Source organism: Myotis lucifugus, unplaced genomic scaffold (genome assembly GCF_000147115.1).
Source record: "Myotis lucifugus unplaced genomic scaffold, Myoluc2.0 scaffold_39, whole genome shotgun sequence".
Lineage (NCBI taxonomy): Eukaryota > Metazoa > Chordata > Mammalia > Chiroptera > Vespertilionidae > Myotis > Myotis lucifugus.
Genome location: NW_005871087.1, coordinates 2,881,352 through 2,895,259, shown reverse-complemented (window position 1 = coordinate 2,895,259; position 13,908 = coordinate 2,881,352). Strand labels below are relative to the sequence as shown.

The following is a 13,908-nucleotide window of genomic DNA, read 5'->3' as shown; positions in this document are numbered from 1 at the left end:
TATTTAAATTTACCTTCCAAATAACATTAATGATGGGTAATGAATTAAGAATCATAGATCAGTACTTGTAGATTATTGTCTGGTGATTTTCAAAGTCCTATCGGCCCCCTGTTTTGTGATTTGATTGTGCCTTAGCTGGGCATTTTTAAATTAGGGGAAACTATTACTCAATTGTTCTTTTTCTCTTTTGCAATCCTTTTACAAGAAGGTTGAGAGGATATTTATTTTGTAAATTTTCCAACCTCTAAAATATTGGAAGAGGAAAACAAGGCAGGCAGTATTTATTTGCCTTTGTTCTGTTTTTTTTTTTGTTTTGTTTTGTTTTTGGTTTTTTTTTAGATCGAGAACAAATAGCAAAACAACAGGAAGTGGCAGATAAACCAAAACACAAATAATGTTACTATATAACCAGTTGACTAGGCAGTATGTGGATTAGGGAGGGGGCACTTTGGAAAAAAAATTTACTTAGAAGCAATTTTAAAAAGAGAATGAAATGTGCCAGGGCTAAGACATATGAATATGTTAGGTTTTGGTCTATAAAATGGTGAGGTTGAGAATTGGAGGGTAAATCACTCACTTTTCTTTTGTTCTTGCTGTTAGAAAGATCTAAGCCATTTTGAAAAGTAAGAGCTTTGAAAATGTGAAAGATTGCAGCTTCAGATGAAGTATCTCCTCAATGGAATGTGATGTGAAAAAGAAGGGTAGCTATTAACTGTTTTGTATATGAGTCTCATTCATAAAAAGAAGAATTATTGGATAATACAGAAAGATTGTTTCCCATACAAGTCAGAGCACTCGTTGAACCATAGATTTCTGGGGCCCACGAAATTATGATTCACTAGGTTTGGGGCCCAAGCATATGCATTTCTCACGGGTTCCCTGCTGTTGTTGATATTGCTGTTTTTTGGGGGGGATATACTTTTCTCTGTAATAATATGAAGACCACTGACTATTTCTAATGCATCAAGTTTCACTTAATATATGCCGGTCGTTGAGGTGGACTTCTGTGCATTACAACCTACACAGCCTCTCTATGATCTTGAGGCAGATCATGGACCCTCTTTGAGCCTCAATTTCCTCTTAGAAGAGTAGGTTACCCTGTAGGATCAGTGGTGTGCGAGGGCTGCCTATGATTACTGCACTAGAGCCACTTGTTAAATGTTCTGGAAATCTGTGAGTGATTTGTTTCAGACTCAGTATCTTGAAGTTGGCCATGGTGGGAGTATTTGTATCACAGGAATAAGGGAGCCTTACAAATCAGGCATTTAACATTTTTTATCTCTTTTTATTTTTCGGAGAGCTGGTTTATGAATATACCACTGATAGAGCATTATACTATGAAATTTTGTGTCAGTATCCATTTCTGCAAAAAAAAAAATGTTGCCAGAAATGAATAAATGGAAAGTGTTCCCTAAATGCCTGTATTGGCATTTTTAATTTAGCAACGAGATTTAGTGACACAGAAACATTATTTTTGAGAAAAGAAGTTTTGTTTATATTTCTTATGTGCATTTGAGAAATGTAAAGAATGTTAAGTGCACAGAGGGTAATGGTTACATGTTCATATTAATTTTTGCTAGCTAATAAGATGTGGCTCATTCTAATGTTACTGTAAAAATGTTTATGGGTTTTCCAGCTACTGAAGTGGTCTAGACCTGGGGTTTATTGCTTAGATTCATTTTCCTCGAGAATCTTACAGAACTAATATGATCGGGCAATAGAATGTAATAGAAATAGCTGTGCACTAGAGGTCTGGGTTTCAGTCCTGGCTGTGCCATCAACTGAGTAGTGGCCTGAGACAAATGATTTGTCCCCTCTTCACTTTAGTTTCCCCTATGGAGAAAACAATGTGTTTGAACTCGATAATCTTTTAAACTTTTTTTTTCATCCTAAAATTCTCTTATTTTATTGAGGCCTTCATTAATTAGCAATAAAACCTGCTCTGGGCCACCTTTTGTATCTTTCACCCAGTCCCCCTTTGCAGAATGGTTGGACCACAGACTAAATTGATATAGCTGCATGAATCTGACCTGATGGCTGGAGAAGTCTTTGCTATAAGACAAATGCAGGTCATGTGTCAAGTCCTGTGTCCTCACTTGTAGTGTTGGTTTCTCCCATTGCTCATTACTGTTTCACATGAGCAGTCTTCTAAAGATGCAAGTCATTTTGCATTGGGATTACTTATCCAGCACTTTAAAATAATTTCATCTATAAAAAAGAGAATATTTATTGGTTTAAATGAACTTGCTATCAGGATCAACTTTCCATATTTATTCCTATGAAAATGTACGTATTTAGAGTTAGTGGTATCTTATAATATAGAAAATGCAATATTTGCTAGTATCCATAGTAATGAAATGATGGAAAATAGAGATGTAGAAAAATGGCATAAATATATTGAATTATCTGTATTTGAATGCAATATTCATGTTAATACTAACGAACAGCAAGGAAATTATATTAAAGAAAAGCAGTTGCATTATTTCACAATGAATATTCTGAGAGCAAATTCTGTTAAAGTATCCCATTCCCATTCATCATCAAATCTCCTATGTTTGGATTGCAAGACTGAAAACTAATAGACATGAAGAATGACTTCACTCCATGGAAAATCTCTAGTTACAACTATGTTTTGGATGAATACATTGCATTGTGTGTCTTGTAGGAAATACCTTATAATGTCTTCATCTTGAGAATTCTCAAGGAATTTTATTGTGTTCTCAATCAAGCAGTATTTACAGAGTACCTCTGTTGCATGCCAAACAGTGGGCTGAAGATTCAGTGGTGAGTACATTTAGAGAAGGGCCTTGCTATAGCAGAGCTTATGTTTTCCTCAACAAAATAGGACATCAGTTAAATAGTTATATGATTTTATATGAAATTGCAACTATACATGCAACAAAGGAGCATGGAACTAAGAGTCTTTGCAACATGGGATGGTACCTAGTTAGGGCAATGAGCAAAGGCATCTCTGAGGAAGTGACAGTTGAGCTAAGATCAGAAGGAGGAATAGGTTTAACTAAGTGAGGAAGGACGGGAAGAACATTCCTGGTGGAAGGAACTTCATGTGTGTAGGACTATTGTCTGGAGGCAGCATGGAAAACATAAAGGGTTGAAAATAAGGCCAATATGATTATAGCAGAGAGAAGGAATTGGAGTAAGGAGCAGTATGAACTAGAAACATGGAGAGGAATAAGGTGATGATCCCTTTGTATATCAGGTTAGGAGCTTTGTTTTACCCTAAGAGCAATGCAGAAGATCACTAAATTATCACAAACAGGAAGGTAACATAGAATTTGTTTCAAAGAGGTAACACCAACTGCATAGTGGAAAGAAAGGATCCCATGTGATCAGGGAACAATCAGAGTAGGAATAGGTAAAAAGTGATCTGGTAGAAGAATAAGAATTAGAGAAGCAGGCATGAGAATTAATAATTGTGGTGTTGGAACAATTATGTGTGGTGAAAGATGTCTTTTTTCATATGCATTTATTTTCCTATTAAAAAGCAAGGACTTAAGAGACAACCAAATGAACTCCAAAAAGAAACAACGAAGTAGCACCAAATAGGACCCAAATCATTGATTTTTAGTCTCTTTTTCTTACCTAGTCATGAGTGGATCATCAATATAATATTAAATATTGAGTGGCTACAATATTAAAAGCACTAAAGGCAAATACAGTGGACCTTGAACAACATCGAGTTAGGGACACTGACTCCCACCATGAAGTCGAATATCACATATAACTTTAGACTTCCCCAAAACTTACCTACTAATAGCCTACTGTTGACCAGAAGCCTTACCATAACATAGTCAATTAACACGTATTTTGTATGTTATATGTATTATATACTTTATTCTTACCATAAAGTAAGCTAGGAGAAATGTTATTAATATGTTAAGAAAATCATAAGGAAGAGCAAATACATTTATAGTACTTTACTGTATTTATCGGTACCATAAATTTATATCATCTGTTCACAAGATAAAGTATCTGTCAGTATCTGTATCAATATTGTCATTATAATGCAAAACACTGTAAATGTTATATGTATAACTAACAATAGACGTCAAAAACGAAAAGGTATTGTGAAAAAGAAATTCATGTTTATTTACAGGTTTAATGATCCTTGCATTGATAACCAAGAAGCAGCAATATGATTGCTTTTTGATAGTCTAGTGTAATTGATATGATTGCTGCAGTAGCAGTAAGAAAATCTCCAAACATTTTTCCAGTATGTTTATTGAAAAACTTCTATGTATAAGTGGACCTGTGCAGTTCAAACCCATGTTGTTCCAGGGTCAGCTGTATAATGAAAACTAACACTCTAGTTGATTATACAGTTATGTTCAGGGGATGGTTATCAGTTGGAGACTATGGGTGCAATACTTATATGCCTTTTATGCTTATTTCAAGAAGAGAAGATGGAAGTGGAGGAAGATAGATTTGCCTTAATCCACTGAGGATATCGCAACATTTTTGGACAAAATAAAATTTTCGTAGTATAATTACTGTTCGCATATTAAGCTATATTTCCTCCTTCAAAGAAATTGGAAACATATTATTGTAAACATTCCCTTGAAACACATTGAAATTACTCTTAAAAAATAAAACCACACATTTAACATAATGGACAGAATTATAAATATAAAGAAAATTCATTAATGTGTTTATATTTTCCATGTGACCAATACCTTTTATCTAATCATTTTCATGGCTTATAAATTTTAACAAGTACAAGGCTCTTAGAAAGCCCTAGCTAGACTGGCCCGCATGGCTCAGTGGTTGACCATCAACCTATGAACCAGAAGGTCACAGTTCAATCCCAGGTCAGGGCACATGTCCAGATTGCAGGCTTGATCCCCAGTGTGAGATGTACAGGAGGCAGCCAGTCAATGATTCTCTCTCATCATTGATTTCTCTCTCTCTCTCTCTCTCTCTCTCTCTCTCTCTCTCTCCCCTCACTTCCTCTCTGAAATCAAAAAAATATATCAAAAAAACAAAGCCCCAGCTGGACATTGCCCCCACTTGCACGTAGTTAAGTAATCTAGAGCTAGTAACTACATTGTGCAGCTGCAGAGTAAATTGTCCTGTTCAATGTGCAACAATGCTGCTAAGGCCACCTGAAGCAGAATGAAGGCAAAGGAGGGAAACACTTGGGTAGGTGCACACCTATTTCCAGTCATCACCAGAAGACCAGGAAGTCAGCTCCCGGCCCTTCATTTTTCTCTGTAAATGTTCTCCTGCTCAAGCTCTGACGCCCTAGCATGGCTCCCTTGAAATTGAGGCTGTAAATGTCACTTCAACATTTAACAACAGACGAGAAACACCCACAATGAAAAGGGAACAAAGTAGGAGTGTTTTGTGCTCAACAGCTGAGGGGCTACCCAGGCTCATCTCCTGGAATTTTACCCAACCCCGTGGTTAAGGTGAGCACTGAGCGCTGAGCAGGAAGAGCTGACTCAAGTGCCATCCGGGCTCCAAGTGCAGAGTCCATTACACGTGGTGTCAGACAATTTTGACAAATGCACCAACACAATCAAACCTTTTATCAATTTAAAAGGAACCTTGTCACAGTAATCTGTCAGACTGTTCAGATACAACAAAGGAAAATAAGTCGTCATGCACTCTGGGGTAAGCGAGTAAATAAGAAAAATATGACTGGAATTTTCTTTTTCTTTTTTTTTTTTTTTAGTTCTTTCTTACTGTGTCATAGGAGATTTAAAAGTTCCCTCTAATAAGACCCGAGGAAATTTATTAGGAGCTTTCTTCTGCAAGTCGGACTCAAATTACGCAGCTGCTCTGGAGGTGTCATAAATCCGGGTGGTGGCAGGTGTGAGTAGGAAGTGAATGTGCGGATCTTTGACCCCTGCCTTTGTGCAATTTAAATGAGAGAGTGCTTTGAAGGCCCAAGCTAGATGTTTGAATTCATTGAGTCAGCATGGAGCTGACACTTGGCTACGTATATGAATTCAGATTCAGGTACAGTTATATTTGCTAACTATATATTGTAAGCCAGACCTAGTTTGTAATTAGTAAATGCTTATTGTTAATAAATTTTGTATCTATCTGTATTATTAACAACATTTATTGTGTTAGTATTACATACCATGTACTCTGCTAAGTTTTTATGCTATCTTATTTGATGCTCAGAACAACCCTATGAAGTGGGAACAATAATTACCGAGTGATAATTGAGTAAATTGAGGCTCTAAGGCAGTGGTTCTCAACCTTCCTAATGCCACGACCCTTTAATACAGTTTCTCATGTTGTGGTGACCCCCAACCACAAAATTATTTTTGTTTCTACTTCATAACTGTAATTTTGCTACTGTTATGAATCATAATGTAAATATCTGACATGCAGGATGTATTTTCATTGTTAAAATTGAACGTAAAGTATAGTGATTAATCACAAAAACAATATGTAATTATATATGTGTTTTCCGATGGTCTTAGGCGACCCCTGTGAAAGGGTCATTCGACCCCCAAAGGGGTCGCAACCCACAGGTTGAGAACCGCTGCTCTAAGGGTTAAGGGTCCGGTCCAAGTGTACACAGCCACCAGGATTCACAACCCGGCTCTGACTTCAAAGCCCTTATTCATCACCATTACAGCATTAATTTAATGAGAACAAGGGTAGCTTAAGTCACGGGTTCTCAAATCCATGGCTGCTCATGAGAATCCCTTGAAGAGCTTTAAAAAGTACTGATGCCTGAATTTCACTCCCCGGGCGTCTGATTTAACTAGTATGCGGTCAGCTTAGACACTGAAGTTTTTAAAAGCTTGCTCAGGTTATTCTAATATGAACAGGTTTGAGAACCCCTCGAGTCAATGCTGCCCACACTAATCAGCAAACATAATTTTATCCTTCATTGAAACTTCCTTGCTCTGACTTACATAGAATCTGGAAATTTCATAGGAGTGCCAATTTGATTTTAATTAATCATAAGATTTAATAGTAAATTTTATTAAGACAATTTTAGAATGAATCGGGCTTTCTGATTACCAAATGGAATATTTAGATTTAGATGTGAAAAATAAAGCCCTGGTCTCAAAGAGTGCTTTAAGAATGCACCTGGTAGGATCTCACTTTCCTTCCTCACATAATTTTTATAAGCCAAGTATCTTCTCTTCAACATTTCACTTGTTAATAATATTTGTATTTAATTGATGATGAAGCAGGACACCATTCCTATTTTGACACATTATTAAACATATATATATATTCATATTTTTCTTACTGACTATAGTATAGGGAATATAAATCTAGTGAATCTTTAAAAAATAATCAGCATTTGAGGACATCCATAAAATTATTGTCCGACTGATTCATCATCCATTCATTCTTACTGTTTTCACTACTTTGGATGAAGAAAATTCTGCTGAATGTCCATGATATTTGAAAAGCGATTTATTTACGTTGCTGACAGCTGATAAAACTTTTCATATTTATACTAGAAACTGAGAAAAATAAAAATGAAATCACTGAGCACACCAGTTAACTGTAGTTACTATGTTGGTGGTAGTACACACAGAAAAAGGGGGATGGGAAAGAGAATGATCAGCTCTCTCTGGATGTGCCAATTAAAGTCCTGGGGCGTGGGAGAAGTTGAATTCCAAGCAGATTGTCTCTGTGCATGAAATTTTGAGGAACTTAGGGTTCAGGGGCAGGTCTATGGCAAGTTTAGATGGCATCTTGGTTTTCAGAGTGCCCAGTGATCTTATAATTGTCAATACAGCTGATTCTTGGTAGTCCTTATTTTATTTGATCTCTCTGTTACTTGACCCTGTTGGCCTCTACTTTACTCTCAAGACGTTCTTCCTCCTTGGTTATCCTGTCCCTCTTTCCTGGGTCACTGCCTAATTTTGGGGAGATTCTTCTTCCCAGCTTCTTTTCCTCTGCCGGCCTAATGTTGAATATTTTGGTGTTTTCCTGCCTTCTCACTTCAAAAACTATCTATTCTTCTCTACTTAATTTCAGCTTTTCTGATGACTATTAAATCTATATCTCTAGCTCATGAGGCATGTTTCTTCTAGTTCTAGATCCATATCTCATTATTCCCTGTACAATTCCAAATTTGAATCTTAAGAGCTATGAAACTCAATGTCCTATAAAGACTATTCCTGGACTTGTTTCTTTTTCAATGTTTCTTTCTCTATGAATGGCACCATTATCCATCCAGTCACTGAGATTAAAAGCAAAAAACAAAATTTGTAGTCATTCTTCTCCCCAACCTAGAAACAGTTCCCAAGGTGCATAGATTCCAATTGCTTGGTGTTTATGATATCCAGCATCTCTTCTGTTTCACAACTGCCATCGTTTATTTGCTTATTTAATCAGAAGTACTTATTGGATATCATCCATTTGCCAATTACTGCAGAGAAGTTTAAGACTGGTAAGTCTCTGCATAGAATTTGCATTCTAATGGGGAGAGACAATACATGAATGAATGAATAATTGAAGAAGGTAACATAAAAATATGCCATAAAAGGGGTTAAATGCCATGAAAAGGAGGTTGTATATAAAGACTAGGAGGTTACTATTGCCTGGGTGACCTTGAGATGGAATATCAATGTCAAGAGAGAGTCAGGAATATATTATTCAGGAAGAAGAGCACTTCCGACAGATGTCAGAGAGCTTGTACAAAAGCCCAAAGGTGGGAATAAACTTAATGTATTTGAGGAACACAAAGGTCAGACAGAATAGTAACTAAAGAGAGATGGAGATAGTAAGAAAATGAAGTTAAAAGAAAAAAAGAGCTACACCAGGGCTAAATCAGCAAAGTTTTGTTTCCTAGATTTTGGATTTTTTTCCTAATTTATTTCTTTTTATAAGAAAGGATATTTTTGATATTATATAGAGAGTGGATTTGGGGGAGTATAAGAAAGTCAAGCAGATGAACAAAGAGACCATTGTGAAAGTCCAAGGAGGAGATGGAAATGGCTTGGAGTAGGATCGTGCGGTAGAGGAAGTTAGTTGTGATGAATACAGTATGTTTTAGAGATAATTCTGACAGAAATTACTGATGAATTGAACATGGCAGTGAGATTAAGCTAAATAAAAATTAGGGATAATTCTCAGATTTTGGCTTTATAATTTAGAGAGAGTATAGAGTCACTTAATAAAATAAGGAGGATTGTAGAAGGAGTAACTTTGGATGGAGATAAATCAAGAGTTCTCCTCAGTCTTGTTATGTTTTAGATCCTCTTTGACATCTAAAATGAGATACAAGTTGGCAGTTAGATATATGACTGAATTTCAAAGCAGGGTTTAGGTTAAAATACATAAAAAGGGCAACATTGAAAATTATGAATGGCATTTAAATACATTGTACTGATATAGTAATATAGTACCTAATATGTGCTAAACATTATTCTAAATATTTTACATGTAAGTACTTCATAGAACATGTATTAGCTAATTTATAGCTCATGACAGCCCCCATTTAATAGCTGAAAAAAATCAGTGACACAAAGAAGTTAAGTACTTTCCCAAGGTTACACAACCAGTTACTTGTCTAGTCCAGTGTTTAAGGAGTTTGGTTTAATAGTTTCCGCTTTTAGTTATGATTCGTACATAGGGTACGTATATAGAAAGAAAAGAAAAGTGGTCACACAACTCAACATTCTGAGGTTCTGAGATGGGGAGAAGCCAAGAAAAGGGTTTATAAAGGAATAACCGGCAAGACAGAGGAAATACAGAAGAGCAGAAAAGTGTGATATTATAGAAGCTGGGAGAAGAAAGTATCTCAAGAAGGCAGAATAATCAAGCATGTTGAATACTAGTGAGAAGTTAAGAAATGTACCAACAGAAAAGTTACATTTGGATTTGGCAACATTAAAGTCATGGGCAAGCTTGACCAGGACAGTCTTTGTAAATGAGTAAAAGCTGAACCACTTGGTGGGCCTTCTTTAGGCTCATTACCTGACCAGCCTTCCAAATGGAAATGCCTGTCTCTTCTTTGTGCCCAAACTATATCTAAATAGTTAACTTTTCTAAAAATTTTCCCACTGGTTTTCTGGTTCATCCTCCCTCCCTCCCTCCCTCCCTCCCTTCCTTCCTCCCTCCCTCTCTTCTTCTTTCCCTCATTTCCTCTCTCTATCATCTATCTATCTATCTATCTATCTATCTATCTATCTATCTATCTGTCTCTATTTCTACCACTATCTCTATCTCTCTATCACCTATCTATCTCTCTTTATATATCTCTGTCTCTATCTCTATCTCTCTATCACCTACCTATCTCTCTTTATATATCTCTGTCTATTTCTATATCTACATCTCTGTCTCTTCAATTATCTCTCTCTCATCTCCCTCACACCTTTCTTAACTATAAACTTTTGAGGACAGTAGACTTCTCTCATTTACTTTTAAACGCCAGTGCTTAGCACAATTCCAGGTATTTAAGTGGTAACTGATAAATATTTAATGACTGAATCAAATCTGCATTCATTACTAATATCAAAATGATTTAATTGGACTTATAAAGCTTGTTCCAAGGTAGACTTGGAGTTCATACTGGGAGATATAGGAAGCAGGATTTTATCTTAGACACTGCACTCAAAGTTGTTGTGACACAAAGCATGCCGTGAAAGAAGGAATGCGGGGACTATGAAGATCTTTTACTGTGTAGATCCCAAGGAGAGTCTTGGAGGGAAGTCTCAGGATAACATGAGTCAAATGTATTCGAAGACATAAATAAGATCAGTACTTTGCTTACTCACTCAGTGTTGCTCCTGAGACAGGAAATAGCCATTTATTCTTGCCTGAGCTATAAAGTTTCGGCTGTCAAACAGATCACATATGCCACTGACTGCTAATTCTGCACGTAACACAAAGTAATCTGTGCTCATTGGATGGTGTTTGCTGAAAGTTATTTTGGCTCTGGAATTTTCCTACAGATTTCTCTCTGCAACCAAATGACTTGTGGGACCACAATATAAGAGACTATTGAAAAACACACATGAAAGTGTTCCCTGGAAATATGCCTCTGTGTATCTGTCATCAGAAAATTGGCAGAAGTATGATGATCTGCATATGTTACTTAATCACAGGATCCAGGATAAGTTATAGTTGCAATTTATTCTTAAAACAAAGTTTAAAAACCATCTGCTTTGCTTTTTTATCTGTTACCGTATTTATGCTATCTCAAACACTGTGGTGTCTTGATAAATGAGAACTTTATTTTGTGCCATAAATATGCCCCTGCAATTTTTGTAAGTAGATTTGCTATTTAGTGTTTAAATCAATATTAAATGCACTCATTTTAAGTGTAGGACTTCATGAGTTTTGACAAATATATGCACCTACCTGGCCAACACAACAATCAAAATATAAAACATTTCTGTCATCCTGAAAACTGTTTAAAAATACAATCATAGGCTAGGAAGTTCACAATTTAAAGTCACCCTACTTAAGAAAACAAGGAGCTAGCATCATACCATGAGCATGGCAGAGAATTTTGAGTCAGTTGTGGGTTCTAATTAACCACTTACTAGTTGTGGAGGCTTGGTTGAGTCATTTAGACCACTTGAACCTATTAGGGACTGATACATATTAAACCCTTAATAAATGCTAGTTATTGTTGCTCACTTCTACAATGTCAAAAATCGTTATTGCCATTCACATTTATATAACTAAATTAAGTAGAGTTCACCTGTAATTGTAAGGGTTCAGCATTCAAAGCACGTACAGTATTTTGGTTTTGATATTACTTCTGTCTTTTTTAGCTCTACATAACCATGAACACATATTATCTTGTGCTATTTTCAATCTTGCTGCTATCTGTTGTGTACTGATAAATTTTTACTATAAACATTCAAAGTATCAAGATAAATACATACAATTTGGGTTCTGTCTACAAGATGGAAAATAAAAGATATGCAAACAATTTAAAAGCATTTTTAGTTGTAGTGTATAAATATAGCATAATGATATGCATTTTACTAATAAAGTGGAAGTTTTAGAATCAAATTGATGCCAAACATTTTGACTCTTGAATATAGTAAAGCTCTTTAAAACATTTTTGGTAATCTTAGTCACCGTGCATAAATTAATGCTATGCTAATATCACTTAGATTTGATTGTCGAATGAACAGAACCGGTTGAGTTTGGTTTTAGCTTGAATCCGTTTTTATTAACTACATTTTTATACAAAGTCTATGCTTAAAATGTGTTTCCTCAGTGTATTTAATAATGTTTTAAAAAATATTTTCGCTAAGGAGAGACCTTTATTTAAATAATTGCACTAAAGTTAGAATCAGGGGCACGGATGCTTAAATAATATCAATTACTGAAATATTCTTTCATCAATATATAAATTCAGGGCATGTCAAACTTGGTTTCGGTTGACTTCTTTCTTGGAAAATACAGAGATCCTGTTATTCCAGGTCTCAGTACAGAGAGCCTTGTTCTTTTTACATCTTGATGAAGACCCCTCTGGGCTCCACTGTCAAATCTATCATTTTATTAGCTATGGGCCCTTGGACAAGTTACACTGCTTTGCAGGGCCTCAGTTTCACTTTCTATAAATTGGATGTAGTAATGGCACCTTGCATTTAGGGTTGTTAAGAGCATTAAATGAGTTAATACCCAAAATACATTTGGGTATTATAAGCATTGGGTATTGTCAGCTTATAATGCTTATAAGCATTTTCCCATTATAAACTGAAAGTAATTTGCTCTCAGTATGAACATCCTGCAAGAAGCTAGTGGTCATGTGATCCGATGATTTCCCGTTCTGTACTGAAAGCGTACATCACAACGTTTTTACCCCAAGTCCTTTCCAGCTCTGGAGTTCTATGATTCTGTACCTCTAGACTCTATCTTCATAAGCACAATTGCCTTCCATCATTCAAGACATAGACCTTGGTTATTGGTAACTGCTGCCCTGCACAAGAGTTTTCAAAAACAACTGCGCCCGACATTGATTTGTTACCTAAAAAAAATTGAACCTTGCTGGTTCTTGCACAGGAATCTTAGCAAAGCAACCAAGTTTAAGATAGCGAGCCGACCTGTTTCACCAATTCCTGCTTCGACAGCACAGGGCAAGCCAGAGACACAATCGGTGGAGGATCTGCATGTCTCAACAGAGGACCATAGCGCACTCACAGGGTGAACGGGGTGATCGCTACAATTACCTGTGTGCTTTACTGGATAAAATGTCCTTGGGATGCATTCGTGACCACAAACCAGAAAACAATTGTAAGCAGTGCAAGTAAAAACGAGAAATGAGGTTATCAGAGAACTGTTAAAGGGTCCCCCAGTTTGAAAATGAAAAAGAGGAGTCATATAATCGATGACACCTCTGAGGAAGAGAAAGGAAACATATTTCCAGGGAACACTTCATGCCAGGCTCACTTTGTTGGGGCAGAAAGTGATCTGCTGAGGGCCTTGACAGAAACACTGAGTCCTTGCTTCTGTATCACTGTGTGTGAACTCTGTTTTACTCTAGCTGTAAAGCGAAAGGGCAGAATGTATTAGGTTACAGCTTCACACTATTCTGTGGAAGATGATTGCATCCATGTTCATTGCATGTTTGAATTCCAGTGAAAAGGACAATGCAGTGAGAGCTGGCATTTTACAGGTGCTCTGTGCCGGATACTGTTACAAGCACCTCATAGGTGGAGTGATCCACTCTTCCTGGCTTGTCCCGGACTTTCCCACTTTCAGCATGAAAGTCCCACATCCTGGCGATGCCTCTATTCTGGGCAAACTAGGACTCGGCTTAGAAGAACTGTACTCAACATTTGTTAATCGGTTTTTGGAAACTGCTACTTTAAGCGAAAGGACATGTACAATGAAACCAATGTTGTCATAAGCCAGTCATTTTCAACCCGTGTGCCATGGAACACTGGTGTGCGCAAGAATTTTGAAAACATGCAATACCTGACTATTTAGTCAGGG

General features: G+C 36.5%; 1 protein-coding gene across 11 annotated transcripts in view; it reads left to right on the top strand.

The window, feature by feature from the left end:
• Positions 1–13,908, top strand: part of RBMS3 (RNA binding motif single stranded interacting protein 3) — a 606,121-nt gene that overhangs the window by 142,179 nt on the left and 450,034 nt on the right. The gene's annotated exons all lie outside the window — the stretch shown is intronic.